Source organism: Micromys minutus (genome assembly GCF_963924665.1).
Source record: "Micromys minutus genome assembly, chromosome: 7".
NCBI classification, from domain to species: domain Eukaryota; kingdom Metazoa; phylum Chordata; class Mammalia; order Rodentia; family Muridae; genus Micromys; species Micromys minutus.
In genome coordinates, this window is record NC_137976.1 from 51,389,052 (window position 1) to 51,416,158 (window position 27,107).

The window sequence follows — 27,107 nt, forward strand, 5'->3', positions numbered from 1 at the left end:
TAAGATGTGTATGGGTGTTGTTTTTCTACTTCCTCTCTCCAATATTTAGAGTGCCTACCTTGAGTTTGCTTGTTTGTCTTCACAGCACCTTTGCTGATGAGAAGATGAGACAGCAAGTAAGTTTCCAACAATTCTTATTAGAAAAGAAGGATCAAATAACATCTAGAGTTGTGGGGGTATGTGGTGTTGGAAGAAAAGAATTGATAGTAAATGTCCTTTTTGATTTTTAAGTGTGTGTCTATTGTACGGAACACCCAAGATCTTTAGTTTTTAAAAGTATTTCCAAGTCGACCTTCAACGTAAGCCTAATTTAGATAGCAACGGAAAGTCACAGAAGACCCATAGGCTTCCCTCTGGATTTAGATAACCACAGATGGTTAAAGGGGGCACTTGTCACTTCAAGTAGTCAGAATTTCATCTTGAGTATTTTTTTCTGAAAGAAAATAAAAGCAAGAAAAAAAGCTTGGGGTTAAGGTTTCAGAGGAGAATGGGAATATATGAGCCCATATTTCTAGATAGTAGGTATCTCCTACTGTGCCTTCAGCACATTGCAGCAACCTCTTATCACAGTAGTCCCCATAACAGCACAATCTAGGACTCTTCTAGATGTTTCAGGTTCTCATGGCTTATCCATGACTTGACTCAACTCTGACTTTCACTGTGTTTCATAATCTTATATAACTAGGCAATCAGTGCATACAGAGACCTGGAGACATTTCTTCTCTAACATTTGGAAAAAAAATATTTGGACTATTCTGAAGGTGATAGTCTTACTTGCTACAGATAGGCTGCTGTTCCAAACTTGTTTGATACACAGCAGATCTAATGATAGTTAGTCTTTGTGATTTTCTTTCTTTCTGTTTTTCAGATGAAAGACAAACTTTTAGCTCAAATTTCAGGTTATAGGCCATTTTTGAAAAGTCAAGGCTGAAACTTTAGCAGCTATTCGTATCATATCTACAATCTAGAGCAGAAAGAAAGTAATGCATAAATTCGTACCTGAGTGTCTGTACTAATCATTTTTTCTACTCTCACATAGTCCAAGAACCTTTTTGACCTAGGGAATGATGCCACCCAGAGTGGGATAGGTCTTTTCCCATCAATTAAGTAAATCATTACCCCACAAACACAATTTAATGGCAACCCAATGTACACAGCCATTCACTGAACAAGCTATAGTTTTTTATCTTCTCCATCACTAAAATAAAGACGTATTTATCACCCTCATAACAGAAGCTAGGGGAAGATAATCATATAAAGTAAGTTGAAAAATACAGATTGAGTGTGACCTCTATATATTCTTCAGAAATATTAAACATTTAGAACAATCAGACATCTATGGTTTTTCAACTGATTTCCAGTATTGGATATCTAACAGGGCTCATGTTATAAACTTAAAGGATCTGTTTCTCAAAGTACCCACACATTCTCTTAGTTCACTTTCCTAGGGTGTTTACCAAAAATTACCAAGGCTCGGAATATATTCTATACTGTGGGACCCCTGAGTTACAGAACATTTATATCTGGCTTTTAATAAGCTCCCTGGGTAATTTTTATGCACAATGAAATCTAAGATATATTGCTCTGGACTGTAAGACCTCCAAGACAGGGATGAAAATATATTTGTCACTGTAGCCCTGCCAGTTTTAAGTATAATAGGTGGCCATATAATACCGCTGAGTAAACAAAGGCATAAAGAGAAATTATTTCTGCCTTGATCTCTTTTGTAGTATGTCTTCATAATCGAGGGCTTTGGTGGCCTGTGTATAGAATGAGTGAAGCAAGCTCTAAGTTATGCCTCCTGATGGGAAAGAAGCTTTTCTGCATCAGAAATGCCCCTTTCAAAATGATCCAGAAGGACTTTTAAGAAAAGCCCCTTGGGAGCTAATTAACAAGCCAGAGGCAGACAGTCGGCCGAATTAGATTACTGGCAAATCACTGAACTCAAGGACAAAAATCGCAGACCTGGAGCAGCCATGAAAAACCGAAGGCAAAAGGTATATAGTCCTATAGCAGAAGTCAGATAAGCAATCATAGCCAGTAAACAAGCTGCCAGAAAGACCAAGGCAGTCATGTGTCTAGTCTGTAAAAGCATGATGCTTCTAGAGGGAAATGGGAATATGAGGCACTTCTGGGTCTTTTGAACCGTGGTTGACAGAGCTAGGGGGTATAGGAGTAGCAGGGGGTGCAGCAATGGAACAGAGATGCCTGAGTGGTAAAGTGTAAAACCAAACCCAGTTGGTGACCTGCTTTTAAAACGATGTTTTAGCATTGGTTGGTTTTATCCATTGAAACAAACACCTGAGGCTTCCTCCGGGCAAGATGGAAATAGTCCTCCCTGAAGAGGTAATTGTTATAAATTGCTTCTTATGATGATCATATAACCACATTTTTGTTCTAATGCTCTTTGTTTAAGTCACATTGTACCGGAACCCTTAGGGAATGGTATTTCATGCTGTTTTACCACCTCTTCCTATATGCTTATTATCTTCCAGAACATTCTTTTCCTGCTTAGGTAAAACTTTTAGATTAACCAATTTGGCAAGAAAAAACTTGGGAGATGCTCCCAAGAGTTCGCCTTGTGGCTGCTGAAACTTTACAGGAGGTGAGGTGTGCAGATGGCATGGGACCTGTGACGTGCTGTGGTACCTGTTGCTTCATCCACAGCCTTGCATGTTATCCTGGGAGGCCAGCCAGAGTGAGTGATGTAATTGCTCTGAAATAAAGGAGTCCCAGTGTCTTTCCTCTGCACGTATCATCCTTGACCTCCATTCATTAAACCCTCGATAGCATTAAAAGAAACCCTAGAAAGTGACAGGGAATCCACTAGAATTCCTTAAAGAGGTAAACCTTCTGGCCCAGCCTTGCAGAAACCATACAGATGCCAGCCGAAGTCTGCCAAACAAGGAAGCAAATCCCTCTTAGAAGAAAGGCTAATTAGAGAATTAAAAGGGAAATGGGGAAGCCTTGATCATAGAAGATGGGGGTTATCTTCTTTCTGCTTTTTAAAAAATGTTACTCATCTATGTCATTTTGTCTTAGCTTAAGTGCCTCCAGGCCCAGCCTAAGTAAGCCTAAGAAGTCACTGGGAGCCCGTGGAACCCACTGAAGGTCCAAGCCAGGACTTCTGCAAGTGTGCTCATTCTTCCTTTTCTGTTTATCTCATGCTCAAAATGTTGAGTCTGTTTTTGATGCAAGGGCTCTTAGGATGCAAGGCTTTCTTAGAGATGCCAGGGTGGAAGATGCCAGCAGAAGATGAATTTAGAGAGGTGACAACAGCACCCTCGAACACTCTGTTTTATTAGAAGCTATTAGGTTAAACTTCCTAATAAAGCTCACATTCTACAGTTTAACCTGGTTATTCTGTTGAATCACATGTGTTTGTTCTTACGGAAAAATATAGGGTTGTTATATGGGGGTGCATAAAGGAAAATATCCATTTGAGGTACAGAATTGACATCTCCTCAACCTTTAGACAACTTTTCATTAGCTGGCAATATTGAGTATCAGTCATGGCTCTATGCATTTTCCAAGAATTCTCTTATCCTGTCTTTACAATAACCTTTTGTTGCAGGTTTTCCTTTGGGATATTACCTTTCTTTCAAATATGAGAAGGCAGGACTGGGGAGGGCAATTAAAGTCCTAAGAGTGTAAACCAAGAGGGTGGCAGAGGCAGGGCTTGTTCAACGCTATTAGAGACAGAGATGAGCATGAGTTAGAACAGCATGCTCTCCTTAAGATGTTATCTGTGCCTCACAGTCACAGGTAAAGCTTTCTTGTATTTAAGATCATTAGGTTGGCAGACTGAGGGAAATACGTTATACCTACTAAAATGTAGACACATGAGAAAATACAAGGAGAAACAGCCTGTTCCCAGTACTAACAGATCCTCTTCAAACACAACAGTTGAGGGGCACATGTATGTATTCATATATGTATAAAAATTAAAATAAGAGCTGGGATAAAAATACCCTTCATCTTCAATAATTAACGTAACTCTAGAGGTAGGTTACTTACCTAGCATGTATATGTTCAGTCTCCAACACTGCAGAATACAAAAATTAAAAATTATTTTTACTCAATTTCTCTTGTAAATTTTCATCACAGCCTAGTGAAAAGAAAGGAGTATATGGTTTAGATAATAAGAGAATAAATGCATCAAATTTATTTGGGATTTTATTCAACATTATTTTTAAATAATTTGAATGATTCTTCATGACCTTATAATGATATGAGCTTTGAGGCAAATTGCTTATTTTCTTGATTTTCAAAAAGAATATATTTACATTTTGATGGGTTTCTAAACTGGTGGCTCCTTATAATCAGTGTGAGCAATTAATGTAGAATTCTTTACTTTCTGCCCATACTACAAGAAGCCACTATTAAGAGTTTGATGCATGTTAGATTTTTAACACTTTTTATTTGTGTTAAGATTTAGAATATAATACCCACATTTTAACCATTAGATTTGCCCAGCCAACTCCTAGCCATAACAGAAAAATTACCAAGGATCTTTTAAAATTTGTTTCTTAAGCCATTATTACTAGCTATATTTTAAGATAAAATATCAAGATCTGTCCAAAAAACATAGTGCTCAACACAAAACTACTCCCTTACCAACAAAGTAACAATGCATGATGAAGTATTACAGTGCATCCTTATAATTTATTGAAAACAGCACCAATGGAGTTACAGAAAAGCATAAAATAGTGAGTACTGCCCCCAAATCATTATATAAGAAATGGCCAAATTTAGAAATTATTGTTAAATAGTTACAATGATTGGTAATACATAATGATGGAATGCTTTCATGACTGGTAAAATTTAATAAGAAAATTTCTCATGTTAATATGAAGTAAAGAATAACTTCACAGTGGACCAACTGGACACATAGTGCCTCAACTAAGTGGCTAGAATGAACATCGCCAATCAAACCACAGCCAGACATATAGCGCCACTTGATATAGCACATGTGGAAAGATCCACTTCTTATATACTCTATCTGATAGGAATTTGTCACCTGCCCAGGAACCTGAAGAAGTATCAGGCTAATTCTCAACACTTCATCCATATTGAAAATATTAGCTTTATAGAAGATATTGAATACTGTTTCAGATTAAAGGGAAAAAGCAGAGTTTGTTACTTAATGAAATATATAATCCTTGTTGTACTCTGAACTAGGGGTGGGGCAGAAGGGGGTGCTATAATGGAAAATGATGAAATAATTACCAGTTTGTTAATAAACCTTGTAATGGGTAACAATACAGAATATATGTCATATTGAATTAAATAATTGCACTATATTTATACAAGGATGTATATTTGTTCTCAGGAAATGCTGAAGCACTAGAGAGTAAGAGGCACAATTTTCACAGCCCTTTGTAAGTGGTTTGGGATAATTGTGCATCTTAGAAGGAAGAAGGTAGGTAGGTATGAAAAATGTTAGTGAATTTGTATTTAAAAATCTGCTTTTATTATTAATAATAATTTTCTATACATTTGAAATTGTGTTAAAATAAATTAAAACTGTTTGTGTCTATTGTTATTCTCATTGAAATGGTGTGTGTGTGTTCCCACATGCACATACATATGCAGTGTATATATGTGCATATATGCACAGGTGCACATGCCCATATCTGCTCACGTAAAAGTCAGAGGACAATACTAGTTGTGTTTCCTTACCACTCTTGCATTTCTTGAGACAGGGTCTCTCACTGAACCTGGAGCTAGCCACTTATTCTGGTCAGAAAGATCCTGAGATTCATCTGGCTGTCTTCTCAGTGCAGAAATTACAAGCATACATCTTAGCATCTGGCCTTTTTATCCCCCTATATGGGTACCAGGAACAAACTTAGCCATCTCCTCAGCCGTGAATGTTCTTTGTTGTTTGTTTGTGATACCAAAAGTTGGCATTTGGGAACTGAGTGGACCAATGTGCATTTTAAAGAACTCTTTACTACTGAACTACATCCTCAACTCTTTTTAATGTAGTCTATGTACTTTTTGTATGTATGTGTACTAATGTGTGTGCAACTAAATATACACAGAGGCCAAGGAACACCAATGTGCTCCATTCTCACTCCTGTCACTGATACAGCTTCTTTCACTGCACTAGAAACAGGCTGGCAGCCATCAAGCTTCCACCATCCTCTTGTACCTGGGGTTACAAATGCTCATAGCAATTCCTGGCTCTTTATTAGTGTCAAAGATTACAACTCATATCATCTCACTTGTTGGTAAGCGATTTTACCACCTGAGCAAGCTCCTTGATCTTTGAATGCCCTTTAAAAGTTATTTTTAAGGTTTTGTCAATGTTCTTCTACTTGAGGACAATCTGAGAATGTGTAGTTAAAATCATTCATAAGCACATTTAATGTATTAATTGATATTCAGCCCTAGATTTCAGAAGACTTTATTTTTAAGACAGCATCTCTAGTATCCCAGGCTGACCTCCAATTCAGACTTGTTATGTAGCCTTGCCCTTCTGATTCTTCTAACTGTTGGGATGAGTAGTATACCAGTGCTCTGTGTATGCTAAGTAACCACTCCAGCAACTGAGGTCATCCCCAACCCTCAGAGACCATTGCTCTGTAAAGGAAATATTAGATATAAAGAGTCTGTTTGGAAAAAGGCTTTCAAGAGTGATTCAAAATCTTATAAGCTTATTTTAATAACATATTGTAGAGTTAGAAGCCAAAGTATCACCATTTTGAAATTTAAAGAATTTAAGAGTAAACAGAACATCTGAATAGATTATGGCATGTGTGTTTGGGAAAGTGGAGTGAGCTTCTTAAGAAGCCTTTGATGACAAGCCAATACGCTGAAAACCAGAAACTGAGTGTGAATTTCAGAACATTTTGTCTAAGATAAGTTTCTTGATGGATTAAATTAAATACATATCCACAGAAGTTAAGAGTTATATATGGGCTACAGGGGAAAGAAAGGGAAACAAACTACATTTTAAAATAAACCTATACAGACTTGAAAAAAAATAAGGATTATATTTGTATCTTATTATAGCATCTAATGTGCTTCTTCGACATTTATTTGTTCATATTCTTCCAAGTAACCTGTCTAGCTTGCATACTCCCTTCTGATGAATGAACCACTAACTCTGCTTTCAGGGTACAGTTAAACATAGGTTTGTGGGCTCTCAATTCATGATTATCATGATCATGATCCATAACATCATATAAAGATACTGTCACTGAGAGAAAGCACATTAATATGAAACTGTAAAATAAGATTCTTTGGAATCCACTTTTATAGAAGATGGCTGCAGTTGATGTAATTATGTTTTCTTATCACGTTCTTTTGTAGATCTGAGAGACCAAACACATTTTAATCTAACATGTAAAGTTAAGCTCATTTATTAGGGTATCTTTAATTCCAGAGGATTGCAAAGCTACTTGGCAGTGTATGATAACCAGCCAAGATGGAGGATGTCAGTTTGTGTATTCTTTCAAGACCTGCCCTCACTGGACCTGATCATTACCAGCTACTGCTGATGGACAAAATCCTCCATACTCTCCTTCATGCACATCTCACGGCCATGCTTGTTGCTTGTGAGATCTTGTAAGGCAAATGTTAAGAAGATTTCTCTCTTGACTACTACTAGCCTGTGAGATTGATGGTATCCAATGAGACTGTGAAGAAGCTAACTTCTTTGTTGATAACAAGTAATCAAGTTGTATAAACGTGTTCCCCTTCCACTCTGTTGGTGAAACCAAGCTGGTATTCTTACTTGTATGCTTTGAGATAAGAATGTCAAGATAGAGCTGCCAAAATGTCTCTTAGTAAAAACGGTTACTCTGCAAAGCCACATTGAAAGATTACTAACTCCTGACTCCCAAAAATTATCCTCTGACTTCCTAATGTATGGCATGCATGTACCCACACACACCTCACACATACACACACATACACACATGCAGAGGCACACACACAGGCATACATCCACAGACACACATGCAAACATACCTCCTCACATATTTAATACACTTTCATTTTTATTAACTCTTTGAGAATTTCACAGCATGCTTTGATCATATTCACCCTCAACCTTTCTTTTTAACCCTTCTCAGACCTATCTTCCTTGTACCTTTCCAACATTATGATGCCATCCACTGGAATGCAGTAATCCTAACAGGATCCACACCTTGAAACAAAACTGGCTCTCTCTATATAAAGATAGATAGATAGATAGATAGATAGATAGATAGATAGATAGATAGATAGATAGATGAGATAGATGGATAGATAGATGGATGGATGGATGGATGGATGGATGGATGGATGGATGGATGGATAGATGGATGGATAGATGGATGGATAGATAGATAGAGATAAATAGACACAGACACACAGAGATGAAAAGTTTCTCATACAATCAGAAGCCATCAACTGTACATAAGTTATTAATTAGCTGTTGTGACCCTTCTGACTCCATGCTATAATATTGAGTGCCGGTATTGTGCAGTGCAGAGGTCCTAACAACACTGTTCTGATCCAGGCCTCCTGACTTCTGGCCATTACAGTCTTTCTACCCCATATTCCTTGATAGTCCTTGAGCCTGGTGGGCAGGTGTAAAAGATGTCCTAGTTTTGGCTGAACCCTCTACTGACATTTATTCTTTGTTCTTTGGCCAGTTGTGAAATTCTGTATTAAGCTTTGTCCATTGCACACCCACAAAATAGGCCCTTTTTTGATGAGGTCAGAGAGTGACACTAATTTATGGTTATATAAATACAAATTTAGATGGCAGTTAATTTTATGCTCTGCCCCTTTAGCTGGCTAATGATGCTAGATTCATCCCAGTACCTTATGAGATCCCCAACTATAGATTCTCGGAGTGACAAGAGTCCCAGACATGTTTCCTTCTGTGGAGTAAAAAGTTACAGAAATTGGTTAGTTATTTCCACAAAATCTGTCAACACTGGTCATTACTGTCGTTCACAGAATTCCAAGCTAGGTAAGATTCGTAAGTGGCTTTTTACTCGAGCAGCCTAGATAACACCTTCTGGTACTAGGAACATAAGTTATCAGAAATGAAGGTTCTGGTCAGTAACAACTTGATTTTGCAAAGTCCTATGGCCAATGTCTGCTGTGTCTTCAGCAATAGGGTCTTATCATCAAGTCCATATTAGCAAGCCATAGCAATGGTGATACCTTGTGTTGTTTTGGAGGTCTCAGAGACATCTCTGAGCAACAACCTGAGAGGAGACAACCCCATATATGGGATTATGGATATGGCACTGGGGAATTTTATTCAGCAACCTATGGCTGCCAAGAAAATCATAATATCCTTTGTAAAGTGACTCCAAGTTAAAATTTATATATATTATATATATATAACATAAAATATATAATACAACAAGTCTAATATATAATATAACAGTAAATATATAATAAATGGAATAAATTATACACACATATATATTAGGTTATATATTATAATTTATAATTATATATTTATTTATCTAAATTACAAATATATATAATATAGTTACATATTTTATAACACTTTTGGTGTTATTTATCAATGAGGTTCTTCCTCTGTGCTACATTCCTATCTCTTTCCCCACTTAAACCTTGCTCCCCATTACCCCCTCCTTACGTCCTTCATAATAATAAAAGCAAATTTAAAAAACCTAATGCGAAGATAATTGGTAGAATGATGAGGCTGACCTTGGCATAGGCATTCATTAGGCCTGAATTAGCCCTAAATCATCAGTGCATTAAGTAGTTTTTAAGTACTAAGTGTGTAGACAACCTGTATTATGTGTTCCAGAACACACACACACACACACACACACACACACACACACACACACACACACACACACCTGAAATAAGCTTTTTCTCTTGTTTTCCTGGCACTCAAGTCCATCTGAGAAGGTAATACATTCACAGAAGTAGGTATCACACAGCCAACCCATGGAAGAGTGAGAAGGGGGTCCAATGAGCTATCTATCTCGCCTTGCTGTGTGTCTCTAGACCTAGCATCATTGTAAAGGTAATGCCAAAATCCTGGATAAAAGCGTTGCTTAACCACAAACACACGAGTCAGTCTCAGAAAGACCCCCCACGTTCTTCCACATCTCGGGCATGTATTTTCTGATGTGTATGAAAAAAATTCTTCTGGTCTAGTTTCTTAAATGAGAATAAGGAACTGACGAAAGTGTGGGACAAGCTTTAAGAATTAGCTCTCGTGAATTACAGCTATGAGACTTCATCCTTTACTAACTGAATTTTCTAATGGTAAAAATGAGGAACTTACTTCATGCTCTGCATTTTATACCCGACGGGTTGGTTAGGAGACTCATGTGATCCTGTGTAAAGGTACTTTCAAAATAATTAAATGCCATAAAAATGTAGAGGGTTATTAATTGTGACTCACATTGATTATGTACTTATGGACTGGGTATTGTGCAGACATTTTTATCTTCTCTCGCATCAGTTAACCCTTCTGTAACACTTGGAGGTAGATATGGTTATCAACATTTTAGAAAGAAAGAAACCGAGATGTACAGTGATTATCTGGCTAAGAGATTATCAGTCCTAGGAGATTTTGGATCAAACCTCTTCTTCAGCCCTGACTGCGCATGCTCACTAGCTCTGCTACCGTAGGGAATAGCAAATCGGTGAATGGTTAGTTTCTACAGCTACCCAGTGGTGCTCCACAGGCAGCCATGGTGGATGTCCATGGTTTAAATCAAGTGCTTTGCTGGTCAATGAGGAAGTGCAGAGTCTTGGAGGAGAAAAACCATTTCCAAGGAGACTCAAAGATCCCTTCGCCTCATGTATGCGTGGGCACGTCCACTTCAGCCCTGGGTATTTAACCAAACCAATTTGAAACTAACACAGCTTGCGACGATGGCACTGATTAATCTGTTTAACTGTGGTAACAAGCTGAGGAATTGTTGGTTCAACTGCTCTCTTCCTGCCCAGGAGTCCAGGGAGCCCAGCCTGGCTTTGTCCTTACTGTCATGGGTTTCCTAAAGTCAAGAAACCAGGTCATTTTAGGACAAATTTTTGAGATTGGATTAAAAGAGGTAGAGATATGGCAGCTGATGATGGTGTGTGTGTGTGTGTGTGTGTGTGTGTGTGTGTGTGTGTGTGTGTGTCTATTTGCTCCTATAACTTCAAAATGTCCTGGTTCAAAGCCTTAGACTTGGAGCAGGAGGCGCAACAATGCTTACAATAGAATCTCCTCTGCCCCCAGCTCCAGAGAGCATGACCAAGCAGAAGCAAAGAGAGAACAGAAAGAAAGTGAGCCTTTGGGGAGAGGATTTATATTTGTTGTTATGGTGGATCTGTCCCAGATCTAAAGGAAGGGGGTGACATCAGGCAAGTACCACACAATTCTTTCTCTTTGTCACCTGTGACCTCTGTTCTTCTGAATTGTGTGCTGGTGGTAGAAGCAGAAGCTAGAGCAGCTCATATGCTACAAGAGACATGATCTACAGACACAAACCCATAGATTCTGGTCCACCCAACTTGAACAGTAACAGAGTAATCATCACTCCAATCATACCTCCTCATTCTACATCCCTTCTAGACAGAATAACATGCAGCAATGATAGAGAGGCCTGGGGGAACTCTGGCCTTTCTCTGACTGCTGGAATCCTCCCAAACATGCCCTGGAGCCCGACTCACAAACCAAGCCAGTCACTCAACATCCAATATCATATTTATTCCTCAGAACACTCTTAACAACTGAAGTAACTCATATTCTCATTTTTACAGAAATTCCAGGAGTTGTGGTGTGTCATACAGATAAATATGTGGAATTGGGATTCCCACTGCTACAGTTCCTGAGCTGGACACCTGTTTCCAGTACTCACAATTGGGATTCCATATATTGGGTACGTTCCAAGTCTAGCAAAGGAGGGCTTTGTTTTTGGCTGCCTTGGAATGGAAGCTTATCTGTTTCCTGTGTGTTCTACATGGAAAGCATAGTCGGTATTGTTTTCTTTCAGGTTCTTTGCCCCAGTCACTATCTCTCTGCATTTTGTGTTCATCTCCCAGCATCTTGCTTAATTTTCTGATTCTCTTGTTATCTGCCTAAGAAATCACTTCCTGCATATATTAGGAACTTGGTCATTTAGCCATCCCCTGAAGATTTGTACTTTAAGAGAAAGCAAAATGGGACACTGATTAAAAAAGAAAAGAAAAGAAAATGTACCAATCCTTTGAGTGGGAACAGATCAATAGGATTTGGGGGAGACAGAAAATGATATTTTAGGGATCATAAGTCTACACCACATCCTGGCATAGACCAGTGAACATAGGAATTCACAAACATTTAAACTAAGCAAAGAGGAACACACATGTGATTCTGGTTCTGAAAAGACTGGCTCAAATAACCCTCCCTGTCTCAAAAGGATGAATCCTCCTGAGTCCTTAGAAATAAGACACTTCCTGCATCTCTGAGGCCCAGGTCAGGTTCACTTTGTCCCAGGAAAGACAGCCAATCAGAGCACATGTTCTTGGCAACTTCATGTCATACTCAGGTACAACCTCTGTCTGGCACATATCAGCCAGTGTATAGTGGTTCCCAAGGATTCACAAGCCTAGGATTTCTGTTGCATTCAAACAAGCAGAACCTCATCTATGAGCCTCAGAGGGATGAGGAAGCATCCTTTCTGACCTCCCAGTTTGAGTGTAGAAATTTGAACTGCAACAGAAGATCTGCAGAGAGGAGGAGGAGGTGAACTAGAGAACGTCACCATGGTAACATCTTTTCCCAGCATCATTTCTCTCCGGACCAAGCCCATCTCTAAAGCAATCCTTTCTGGGGTATAGCCCTGTGAAGAAAGGGCCATACATTTGCAACTCCCTCATGTGTCACACTCAAGTGATCTCTCTACCCTCCTCCAATTCACAAGTCTCTGCTGTGAGTCTGAGTGTTTATTTACTATTCTGTTAGGCAGAAGGTTTTGGAGTTCCTTTTCACTAAGCAGCTGCCTTGCTTTCAGTCCCTAAACAGAATGTAATAAGCTATTAGAGCTTAGGCATTTAATCATGTTTTTCTCTTGCTATATTTTCAGAGCCTACCTATGCCTGGTGCATACACAGTAGGTATTTAGTAAATATTTGTTTGATGAGGAAAAGTCTAATTTGGAAAATAAGAAATTAACATGTAGGTTTATATGAAAGTAGGCAGTTTTAGTATTATGTATAGATACCAATGGTCATGAGACCAGTTGTTAAAAGAAACTGAATCCCCATCCCTTGACTATATATTGGCTGATAACTGCAGCTTGTTGGGCTGGAGAGATGGCTCAGTTGCTAAGAACACTGCTGCTCTTCCAGATGACCCAGGTTCAATTCCCAGCACCCACATAGCAGCTCATACCTGTCTCCAGGTCCATGAAATCTGACACCCTAGCACAGACACCAGCAGGTGAACATAAAATAAAAATAAATTGTTTACATATTTTTTTAATAAATGCAGCTTGTTTCTTACTAAATTCAATGCAAAGAGAAGGGTTATACTACCCAGGAGGTCAAATTGCTCATCCTTAAACTTTCAACACTGATTCTATTTATTATATAATGGTGGTTAATATAGATTCTCAGCTGACAGCATCTAGACTCAGCTAAGAAAACACTCTGGACAGGTCTGTGGGGATATATCCTGTTTGGATTGACTGAGGAGGGAATGAATATTGTCTGTTCCCTCAGACTGGGCAGTGCCATATTATGGTGACAAATAGAAAGAAGCCCAGAGTGGGGGTGAGTGGGGGTGGGCTCTAACAGGCTATGCTTGGCTGCCCATCTTTTGTTTTGGTTTTGAAACAAGGTCTCACTGTATAGCTCTGGCTGCCCTAGAACTCATTATATAAACCAGGCTGACCTCGAACTCACCGAGATCCACCTGCCCTTGCTTTGATTGATCTTCGCTCATGTGATCTGGTTGCTGCTACTGCTGCTGCAATTAGCAATTGCACTTCATGTTACCTAGATCTCACAAGCCATTCTCTTTAGTTAAAAAAAAAAAAAAAAACGTGTTGCTATTTTGTTTTAAATTATGTGACATACATGATGTATGTATATGTCTGAGAATGATCTTGCACATATAAATACAAAACCTACAGAAGTCAGAGTAGGTCTTTGGACCCTCTGGAGAAGGAGTTAGAGCTGACTGTGCTCTGTCTAACACAGGTGTTGGGAACTGAATGCAAATTCTCTTAGTAAGGGGAGTAAATGCTCTTAGCCCTGATCCATGTACCCCACTCTCCTTCTTTTTAGGAGGGTGGTTCTTGAATTGTGAAAGCAAACATGGCCACTTGTTTAAGTTGCAGCATCCTGAGCTTTGGATAAAAAGCATATACAAGTTTTCTTAATTACTCACACAGCTTTTCTGAAAGTTTTAAACTTTCAAAATTGAAAAAGAAAATAGATGGGAAAAAAAATGGCAGGTTTCTGTATTTGAAACCACTGCAGTATCTTGGGGAAAAAAATGCTTCAAGTAACTTATATGTCTGTTGCAAATGGATCTAGTTTTGAAAAGCTTTCAAAACCATTGTTATACAAGTGAATCTGGGATAAAGAAATGCACTACGAGGATCGGGCACAGCAGATGCTAATTTGCATATGGTATTTTAGGAGGGCCTGGTTCACAACCATCTAAAGTGGATAGTATGACAGGTGAGTAACACTCTACTAAAACCTCTCAATAAATCACCCCTCAGCTTGGTTTTCTCCGTGGACTTCGAAAGGCCAAGGGTATCTTGAAACATCTAAATGCGTCAGGTGGCAGTCTGCCTGTTCCTGTTTCTCAGTGATTCTCATTCATACAGATGACCTAAATTGTCGACGTCTTTGCCACTGTGCTAGGCTTATGCCACCTGTTCCTGCAATCAAGGAACTATTCACAAATAACCAATTTCACAAAATTATCAGGACAGGAAAAGCGACAATCATCAGCAGCCCATGTTCCATGTGGGCAATTACTGAGGACTTCCTCTTTTCAGAATGTCAGTGGCATCAGAAGATTCTCACTAGGAAAGAGGAACAGAAACCATAAGGATGATGAACAAGGAAACTTAACGGAGAAGGAAATCTCATAGAGCCCAAGAATTAGCTGTGGAAGGCCAGCAGAGGTTTGATGGCCACATCACAGACGGAAGCTTACTGGCAGTCATTTAATCCTGAACTGAGAGAAGTTTCTGCACATGGGTGTGTCTCCATGTTGCCAAAGAACCAGTTGAAAAGGAAAAACATTAAGCAAAACATGAATGTTCTGCTTATATCTTTCTTTAGATCTTTTATTTTCTCTATCATATACTACATGTGTGTGTGATGACTATTCAAGATCAATATGTATGTGTATGTAGTACTGAGAATGGAATGTACGGTCTACTTTTATATACTCAGTCTTTGGACAGGTCCTTACCATACAGATATGAATGAACTAAGGAAGGGTTAGCAAGCATAGCTATAGAAAAGGCTTCGTATCTGCTCAGTGGGCTTATTTTTTGAAAATTTTGCTTTAGAAGTCAGTGATCATATTATAAAGTACCACACATTAGAAGCTGGGAAAATGAGAAGACGGGTAGAGAATGAACATTAGGACCCATCTTAGATGCCCAGCCATAGATAAGTTTCTGGTAGACTACAGTTTTTGACCTTAGAAGCATATGTTGACAAAAGCCAATAATTTCCCCCAAAAGAACCTACAAAACTACACAAAATAACTTCTTGTTCATACCTTAACCCATTGTGTTTTGGAGTATATTTCATTTCGGAGTAATGAAATTTAGTGCTTAATGTAACAATTGGTGCCTACAAACTGAATGTTGCTATGCTACATGCCATTAATTAGGACGAGAAAGATGTTTATAGATTGTTTTCTACTCAAGGTTCTTTGTGTATGTGCTGCTAGTGATGGAATCTAGGGTCCTTGGGTACTAGGTTGGGGCTGCACCACTGAGATACATCTCCAAGCTCTTAAGTGTATGTGGAAATGTCATATTGTTCAGGGCCACCTGGGAAGGCACACAGGTTTATTAGGCCAAATGAGGGCTTTCCTGGGGTTTTGATGGGATAGAACAAGTTTTCAAGGGCTAACTAGGTCAGTCTCATTGAGGATTGGCTCTTATCAGCAGGTTCCAGGAAGAGAAACTGTTTCAAAGTATTTAATATCAGCCCCAGAGTGATTAGGGAGGTGGCACACAGGTAAGAACTGTTGGGAAAGGGAAGTTGTTGGATGGTATTGGTCATAGGTTGATGGGTATGGTAGATGCTGTGCACCCTACCATAATTCTTATGCAGACCTAATCTCCAAAGTGACAGAGTTTGAACATTGAGAAAATAAATGTGTCTATTTAGATTTAAATAGAGTGAGGATGATTAGCTATCAAGATGGGAATGACACACAGATAGGAAAAAACATATCTTGCTCCATGTTTGTCCTGTAGATATCCATACACAAATCAGAAAAATGTCTCTCAGCAGCTACTACCCCAAGTGATTTTCAATGTTGGAGTTCCCAACTTCCAGAAATAGGAAAGATCTTTGTTATTCAAACCCCTCGGCCTATATTATTTTTTAATACTAGACTAAGACAGGGTCTTTTTATATGTGAAATGTGCTCCACGTGGACTTTCTCATTGTCTTAAGGGTTTGGCTAGATCCTCTTATGTCAGAAAAATTCCAAACAGCGTTGTGAGCAAACAGAATGTTAAAGGCATGACTATTGGGGGATTGGAAACTCAAAGAACCTGAAGAATTTGGAGACTGCTGTACTTCTAGAACAATAAGAGATGGTTAGTGAAAGTTGGAAGAAGAACGAGGCTACAGGCTATAGGAAAATGAAGTGGTTGTCATGGTTGATAACCTAAAAAGTAGCTATTATAGCTATGAGGTTGAAAACATCTCTAAAGAGACTCCCAGGCAGAATACTCACTGACAACCTGTGTCAGGGTTCCCACTGCTGTGATAAAACACCCCTACCAAACTAACCTGGGGAGGAAAGGATTTATTGGACATATACTTCTACAACACAGCCCACCAAAAAGAAGTCTAGGCAGGAACTTGAGTATAAAAACTGAAGCAGAAGCTATGGAGGAAGGAGGCCTTTTTGCTTGTTTCTCTTAGCTGGCCCAACTTACCTTCTTATGCAGCCCAGAACTAGTTCAGAGGTGGTATCTCCCACACTTAACTGGGCCTTCCCACATGGATCATTAATCAAGACAATATCTCTATAGACTTGCCCACAAGACAATCTTACAAGTAGTGTTTTCTCAATTAAAACTTCCACTTCCAAAATATGTCTAGATTTGTGTCAAGTTGCCCATGACCACCCATCACAGCTAGTGTCCTCTGATAAGACTTTGAAGAGCTATAGTGAGAAGCTGAAGTGATTGCTTCTCAGTTTCCAAGCTCAGCTTGAAGGAAATCTCTCCCACTTAAGACATTCTGGGTTATGCAATACGACATTTCCTCATCTCCAGTATCTCCAGCTGGTAAAACTTTTAAAAGAAAGACAAGATTCTACTTATACTATTGAGGGAAACTGAAGTTACCTTTGATTCATCCTCATGGGCTCTCAGAAATGCTACACCAATGTTGTTTAAAGTTTGAGGGTTGCAAATTACAGTCATATTTGCCTTTCCACTTGTTTTGGAGTAAAGTTTTATTGAAATAGTTCCATACACAATTGTTTACATTACATCTATGGCTGCTTTTGCAGTATAATCACTGAGGCCATACGAATCACAGTCATGTTTCTTGTGCAGCATTCACAGTAAATAGTTGGTGGCCCCATGTTAAAAGCAAGTGACTCTAGCTATAGCTTGTTATGCAGAAGATAAATGAAACCAATATTTATTGAGAAGTCTAATATTTCACTAGGTCTGAGTGAGTGTTACAACAAGAGAAAAATATGGGAAGGGCAAAGAAGGGATATAAAAGCAGGAAAATGGCTAGAAGAGGGAATAAGGTATCAGGAAGAGTTTGATCAGAAGAATAGAATGAGAAGGACCAATGCAACTATTTTTTCTTCTGTGGAGTGCTGTGGTTAGTGCTTTCTGGTTAGTAGTTATGAGCCCCTGTTTTTGTCTTGCATACGGTCACTGTTAAGATGCTGTACTTAATAACAGCATCCGCACTGTTTTATGGAACATTCACTTTTCCCATATCCAACCCTCAGAACTCTGCCACTGCTGTCACTTTTAAGGGTGTGGTGTGCCTCATGAAAATGCTAATGATCCTAAACTATCTTTGGGTGGTAATAGTCATGTGACATTTCATGCCAGAGATGCAAGCAGAAATCACTGGTGGGGATTTTCTAGGAAGTCTTTTAAAAAGAGGACAGACAGGTGGCTCTTTACTTTCTTTTGTCATTTTATTTGTTCCCCAGTTGGGAACATTGGTGCAGCTTGCATAATTACTACCTATGGTCATCATGGAAAAGCAAAGATGAATACAGTGTGCTGGGAATGGGGCAGAAAGTCAAGAATCTAGGTCCATTTGAGAGCTTAAGGAAGGTCATGCAAACCTTGGGGGGGTGTCATGCTATAAATATCCTTATAAGCAAAACAAATCTTTTCTGTATTTATACCATAATTTTTGGGCATATTACAACTAAATGAATCATAATTATTATTACATATTTAGTCTTTTTTTTTCTATGTATTCTGTCAAGGAGTCAAGGAGGCAGGAACATAAAATAGCTAGTCACATCACATCTGCACTTAAATTCAGGGAGAGAATTCATGTTTGCATGCCAGCTCAGGATCAACAGGCTTGCTGTAGCACTTACCCAAGGTCCCCTGTTGATTCAGTGGTGACACCCACTGTGGGAAGACCTCAGTTAATAAAATCAAGGCAAACCTCTACAGACATGCATGACCCCGCAGGCCAACCTGATTTAGACAACACTTCCCTGAAGACTGGCTTGTTGGGTGATTACAGTCTATGTCAAGTTGACAGTTAAAGCTAAGCATTACCCCTGCATTCATAAGCAATAAGGAACAAATGCATTCGTCTGATATTTTGACTTTCAGGGAGTTACTGACTTAATTACTGGAAAATTATATCAGATTGCTTAAGCTAACGCATCCTGAATTGCCGCTAGATTTCATATTCCTTATAATCTACTACTGGAATATGCGGCGCGCTCCTCGACCAGGGAGGAAAGACGACCACCACCAGAGGATTCTTCTCAGATCACGCTTTATTGTGGGAGCCTCTTGATTGAAGGGGAGAGCAGGAAGTGAGGGGCCCGGAACTACCCTAGCTGTCTACTTATATAGGGAGAAGCGCATACGGGGCTTGCCATGATTGGTTGTCACCAGTCTGCTGACACCAGAGGCCTCGGGATTGGCCAGAGATAGGTTATGTACTGCACATGCGCAGGGTGCAGTGCCTTAGCTGACAAGAGCATTACTATATATGGAGTTGTTTACCTCAAACCGTGAGGGAGCCAGCACCATCTTGTAATTGCGCCCGCATTCGGCTCCCCACAGGAATAGCTTGAACATTTTTTATGTTGGAGTATAGAAAGGAGTATGGTACAATGAAATCAAGAATCCTGCACCTATTTTGCGTTTATGAACAACTATAAATTGTTTAAATGCTTAAGTACTTACATACTAACCTTTCCCTCTAGGCCATTGCGTCTCAACCTTTCTAATGTTGTGATCCTTTAATATAGTTTCTCACATAGGGGTGATCCTCAACCACAAAATTATTTTTATTGCTACTTCATAAGCATAATTTTACTACTGCTATGAATTATAGCATAAATTTCTGATATGCAAGCTACCTGATATATAGCCACAAGTGGATTGCAACCAAGAGGTTGGGAACGACTGATCTAAAATGTTTTCTTTGAAGCCAGCCAACCTCTAATTCTCTATGGACAGTTCAAATCAATTCCAATATCCACTACCTGCTGCTATCCTCAAACTCACAGGCCAAGGGCTCAACTCCAGGAACCTCTTTGCTGCTTCAGATTCAAGTCACAAGTCTCCAGGACCGCTTGTTAAACTGACTCAGTATCCATTGGAAATCCCCACAGCTCCCTCATATAGCTTGATAATTTGTTAGAATGGAGCAGAAAACTCAATAAAAATACTTTGTGTTTGCTACATTATTATAAAAGAGAAGGAACAGCCAGATAAAGATGTGGAGAAATGGAAAGCTGGAGCCGCTGAGCCCTCTTTGACCATACTAACCCAAGTGGAAGTGTTTAGTGATCTCTCCAAGTCTCCTCATTCATCAGCTAGTGCAGCCACTCTCTGCTCTCCCTTCCAGAGAATTCCCAGTGTTCACTTATGACTACCTGTTACTGAACCCTAGGAACTTCAACCTATGCAGTCACATTTAATCTGCCGTTCTCAAGGAAGCCCTATCCACATAACAAAAGTCATTCCCATGACACAAATGATTCCAAGGGTTTTAGGGGTTTTGTGCCAGGGACAGGGATAAAGCCCAAATAGAGTTGTTTTAAAAAATAATTACTATTTATTCTTGACAAAGGCAGACATACAAAGTCTTTGTGTGCACTGCCTCTTGACCCCTCTTCTTTCCAGAAGTACGTTTTTGTCTGGTGAATAAATATGGCCAATTACCTGTGAGTATGGAACTCAGAGGCCATGGAGTGAACCTACTACCAGTATTTTGCTTAAAGACATTATCAAACTGCTTTCTAATTATGCGTGTCTACCCACAGGTTAATGGCATGTGCTGCTCTCATCAGAGAAGCATCTTTTGGCATGGGTGGTGATTAATACAGAAACTCAAATGTGCCCAAAGTGCAAAGAGTAGGAATGTCTGGGAAAGACTGTAAGGCCAGAGGACAGGGGCACGGGCACATAGTGTTCTCGTGATACCTCATTTTCTAATTTTCTTGTTTCCCTCTAGAAACCATAAAAACAATAACAGACACACAGCACCCTCCCCCAGCAATGAATAACGAGGGTATTAACTTCTTAAAATTATCAGCTTGGAAACCTGGAAAAGGAAGCAGCAGTGAGCCATTTGAAAGCACAGGCACAAGCACTGGGTATAGGTGTTGGAAGTCATGTCTTGTGTGCTCTATGGCATTTCCATCACACATTCTTCATAAAATCTAACATTTTCTGAGTCAGATGCAAAGACTTCATATGAAGGAAACTCCAAAGACATTTTAACCTGGGTGAATCCTCAGCCTTGGAAAAGTGGATTTCTTCAGAAATAGATTCATTAAAGTTAGATAAATGCATTATGGAATTCTTATCAACCCTGGTATTTTTGGAACCCCTGAGTACTTCACATCATGGTAGAATGTGCAGGCTTTCTGCCTCTTCTGTCTGACAAGAACATTGATAGCCTTTGATTATGAATATTGATAGATTATGAAGATGAGGCTTCCAGTTAAATGGCAGAGGATAACTAAGTCTGAGTCAACTTAGCTAGGAGTTCCACTTTCTAGAAAAAGCAGCCCAGAAATTGGTCAGGCCTTTGAAAATGAAAGGTTTTCGGACAATGACATCATTAAAGCTACTCTCATGGGGCTGTCCTGGTCAGGGCTTGGTTCTTCCTGAAATACGAATATGCACTGAGCTATCCACCACTTGGGGTGTCTTGCCTGGAAATTAAACTCTCTTACTTCAAGCACCTCTGTAGCAGCTGTTTGTGTTAACCCTTATAATCTGTCCCCTGCACCATTTGGTGACCCATGACCTCGTATGATTATCTACCGTCCAGTCATGTAGCCCAGCATTAAGGCAAAGGCTTAATACATCTATAGCCCAGTTATTGCAGGGAGGGTCCTAGGAGTCCTGTAAAATGCTGTCCCCCCAAAACAAATGAAAAAAGAAATGCAGCCAGGCACATTGATGTACACACACAGAATGAGTTGACACTCAAATATTAGTGACTTTAAAAAAAAAGTTTAATTATGAAAACAGCACATGATTCTTTTTTAGGAAAAATATGATTTCACTACAAAATATTCTTTTCAATATAAAGTTTTGGGTTTTTTAAGCAATGGGGATTTTAAAACTTATTTCTCAATGCCTGCATGTACCAAAACACTTTGTTCTGATCATTCCATTAAAGAAGCTAACAAAGAAAATTATTTTCTCCCCCAAACACAGACACAAAAAAAAATGGACTACTTATTTATGACACTACTAACTTCTAGCTACAAAGTGTTGTGTAGACCTAGCCCAGAAAGCAATACAAAGTACTGGCCAGACACTGGAATAGAACTACTCTAAAAAGACAAAGTTAAGCAGATTTGAAGTGGGGAAAAAATAGACAGATCCATCTGTAAGATATGAGCATGACGTGTCCAGAATAAATGGTCTTAATATTTGCATATGGATTATAGTCAGTCCAAAAATATAGAAGCAGATGCATATCTATGTTAAGCATACACTTACATAAATGTGAGAAATACAATCTGCATTTATCATACCTTTGCTTATATGTAAAATGACTTACACTAGCATTTGCTTTTGAGGAAAAGTAAGGGAAACCGCAAGGCTCCCATAGAAGTGACAGAGAAAACTAAGACACAGAAGAAAATGCATTTTTCTAACTTAGCAGCATATGTGTGTAGGTCTCTAAGACAAGGAATGAGTCCAGAATATAGACTAATGGCTCTGCTGATCTGCTGCTAATAATGTGAATTAAGAAGCTAGCGGAGATGAGTAAGCCCAGAGATAACACCCGGAAGACTGAACGTTTCTAGGTGGGGGAGGGGCAGGAATCGGGCATAGAATGTAGGAGTGTGTGCTTGGTGGCTGTGGGTGCTGTTGCTTCACTGGACTGATCAAAACACTGCTGATTTGTTTCGGTTTGTTTCCTGCCATCCTAATGGATGGATACCGAGCTGTTGACTGTATCGTGGTTCAGTTGGCTGGATTTGGTCATTAAGATGGATGAAACGTTTGGACCAAGTGTCTCATGGTCTGATGATCTTGGTCACCTAAATAACATTAATATCGATTATGGAGAGATCTGAACACCATGCCCTCTCTTCTTCAGTACATGCAATTCTAGTGACTATTTTTATGCTAGGCCTGTTTTCAAAACAGTCTCAGGGAAATAAATTGCAGCTAAAGAAGATCTAAAATTAGCACAGACCGACAGAATAACTATGTTAATACGCACAAATCTGTAAATGTATTATAAGTGATAAAGTCAAGAACACCATCTACCACTGAGATGCTGTTTTTAAAAGGCTATAAGATAAAATTTTCCTATGGGATCATCAAATTAAGGTTTATGGTCCTGACTGACTTTCTTCCATAATCCAACCCTTACAACCCCCCAGTATAATTTTAGGTCAAAATTTAAATGTAAATTGGATCCTAGCAACTGTAGAGCACTGTACCTGGCCCCATACTGTATTCTTCTGTCTCCTGTCCAGAAGAATGTTCAATGACCCTGGGAAATAAATCTGGAGCCCTGGACCTGAGGCCTCCAAGTTTAGCTGGAACTTGGGAGCTTTCTTCATGCTTTGTGGCAATTCTTTGCTGTCCTTCAGAACCAAACACTGAAATTCCAGGGTGAGCCCTGGAATCCCGTGGAGCCCATGTCACAGTTCTGCCCCTGATGTTGGCCTTGCCTGTGCTTGCATTTGTCCAACTTCTTCTGTTTTGATTGTAGTCAATCATCTAGAGACACGCCTCTCTCCATGCCCACAGTGCCAGTTTCTATTGCAGTGCATTTGGCTAGCCCCTGGGCCCCACCTGGCACCTGTCACTCCACCCCAGGAACCAGAACCTTGCCCAAACTCGGCCTTCTGTCGGAGATTCTGCAGCATATGGGCACATCCCCGCCACCTGCCTGGCTCCCAAGGGTTCACCCACTGCTGTGCCCTGTCCTTCCACATCGGACCTAATGTTCAAGATTGCATGCACTACGCCTGTGCTTTCTCTGTGTCCTTGCTCTTTCCTGAGCTATCACTCCACTTCTACCTCCATGGCTCCTGCCCCACTAGTCCAATATTTCTAATACTATCATTTCTCATCACTTAGGCCTCAATCTAGCAGAGAAAATATCTGAGTAGGGTCAAGAAAACTAGAATTTTTAGCATTGTCTCAATGGTGAATTCAATAAGGCTGTGACCCTAAAGGCTTTGCCCTGTAATCCTAAGGAGGCATTTTGACTTTCCATATCTGTTATCTGAACTGTAAGATGAAGGGTGTTATAGCATGATGCCCCAAAACTCCCTTTAGTTATAATTCTCCTCTCACTCTACAAAAAGCCTGAGGCTTTGGCTTAGAGATGTGAAGACATTGTAAAGTAAGTATGCATACAGTTTGTTAAAAATCTCTACACCACTGTGACTCAAAAGTCAACATCCTCCCTGCAAATTTGACACTACAAATTATTACATTCATGATCTGGGAAGGGAAGGTGTTAGAATGCTGGTAATATACAACTATATTCAATTTTATACTCACAGCTACATTAAATTTTAGTTATTTAAAACAGAGTGATCCACACAGAGCTATAAAGTTAGAAAGATAAATAGAAAAATTAAAAGTTGGATTACAAAAATATCAGTGAGTGTATCATGGAAGAAAAATTATTCAAAACAGACGTTTCTTGGATCTGAAAAGACTGTAGAAACCAATTCCAAAAAATTCAGGGACAACTTTGGTAAAATTTTCAGTGGAGTAATATAATTGTCAACACTATTTAGAAGTGGTGATTAGCAGGAGGACTTATCTAGTCCTATAAGGAAGATGGAGCTGCTTTTCAAATCTTCACTTCAAACACACACTCTCTCTCACACACACATACACACACAAGCACACACAGAGAGTAAATAAACAAACATTATTTAGATATGAAATGTAAGAAGCTGAGAGTTATCCATTTGATGAGGGTTTATTAGCTTCCACGAGTATGTCCCAGCGTTCCATGAATATTTCCCAGAATTCTGTGAGTCTGTCCCAGAGCTTCATTACTATGTCCCAGATTTCCATGACTATGTCCCAGAGTTCCATGAATATGTTCCAGAATTCCATCAGTCTATCCCAGAGTTCTATGAGTATGTCCCAGAGTTCCATGAGTATGTCCCAGAGTTCCATGAGAATGTCCCAGAGTTCCATGAGAATGTTCCAGAGTTCCATGAGTATATCCTAGAGTTTAATGAGAATGTCCCAGAGTTCTATGAGTATGTCCCAGAGTTCCATGAGAATGTCCCAGAGTTCTATGAGTATGTCCCAGAGTTCTATGAGTATGTCCCAGAGTTCCATGAGAATGTCCCAGAGTTCTATGAGTATGTCCCAGAGTTCCATGAGAATGTCCCAGAGTTCTATGAGTATGTCCCAGAGATCCATGAGAATGTCCCAGAGTTCTATGAGTATGTCCCAGAGTTCCATGAGAATGTCCCAGAGTTCCATGAGAATGTTCCAGAGTTCCATGAGTATATCCTAGAGTTCAATGAGAATGTCCCAGAGCTCTATGAGTATGTCCCAGAGTTCCATGAGAATGTCCCAGAGTTCTATGAGTATGTCCCAGAGTTCTATGAGTATGTCCCAGATTTCCATGACTATGTCCCAGAGTTCCATGAATATGTTCCAGAATTCCATCAGTCTATCCCAGAGTTCTATGAGAATGTCCCAGAGTTCTATGAGTATGTCCCAGAGATCCATGAGAATGTCCCAGAGTTCTATGAGAATGTTCCAGAGTTCCATGAGTATGTCCCAGAGTTCCATGAATATGTCCCAGAATTCCATGAGTCTTTCCCAGAGTTCCTTGAGTACGTCCCAGGCCCTTTCCTGGGAAACTGGAGACATGATGATAAACAAAACTGAATTCTTTCCCTTAAAAATATTGGTGATCTCTCAGTTTCTCTAATTAATGGCCAAAACGTATGGGCAAATAAACACTGTCAGAAGCGTGTGGTAAGCGCCTCTTTGAGAAAGAATAATGACGCAGAAGACCAGGCAGCCTGAGAAGAGTGCTCTCCTTACAGGGCAGTCTGTTTCAGTTGTGATTTGGAAGAACAAGAATCCAATCACTAAACAATGGAGGAACCACCTGGTGAAGTCAAGTCAGTGTACATACTCAAAGGCACAGATAGAATCAAAGTGTAGGCATCTTGGAAGAATGCAGGAAATTGGATGAGTGGGGCTGGTACTGGAGAGAGGTGGGTAAGCTGTATTAAGGGTGAGGTACTTGAGTGCTTTTCTGCATTAAAATGACTTGCTTGAAGTTGAAAACAGGTCTGCTCAAAAAGATGATGCTCTCTCTAAGCAGAAGAAGATTGACATGAGAGGTAAGTAATTCAAAAAGTATTCTTTTCATCAGAGACTGCTTCATTGGGGGATCCATCCCATACACAGCCACCAAACCCAGTCACTGTTGTTGATGCCAAGAAGTGCTTGCTGACAGGAGCCTGATATGGATGCCTCCTCAAAGGACCTGCCAGAGTCATACTGATACAAATAAGGATGCTTGAAACTAACCATCGGACTGAACATGGGAACCCATGTGAAGGCTCTAAAAAAGGGAAGGAGCTGAAGGGGTTTGCAACCCTATGGGAAGATCAACAATATCAACCAATCAGACCCCCAGAGCTCCCAGGGACTAAAACACCAACCAATAGGCATACATGGAGAGACTTATGGCTCCAGCTGCATATGCAGTAGAGGATGGCTTTGTCTGGCATCAATGGAGGAGAGGCCTCTGGTCCAGTGAAGACTTGTTTTCCCAGTGTATGGGAATACCAAGGTGCCGAGGTGGGAGTGGGGACATCTTCATGGAAGCAAGGGGAGGAGGAGATAACATTTGAAATGTAAATACAAAGAACATCCAATGAAAATGATGAAAAAAGAAAAGTATTCTTTAAAAGCATGTTTTACAGTAAGCACTGTAAGTATTGTCATCTAGGGGATTTCATGACTTACTGAGTGGAGGTAGAAAAAAACTAAGAGACTTTGGGGATGTTTCAGGTCTCGTAAGTGGGCAGGTGGTGGCCCTATATAGCAGAGTAGGAATTACAGGAAGAGGTGCATATTGTGAGGAGAGGATTCAGGGGGAAGAGAAGATGTTCATTTTGGGAGAATGAATCATGAATATGGAGAACTGCATTTGAAGTAGGATTCCTTTAATGTCTGGGCTGAAAATAGAGGTTTGGGAGTCAC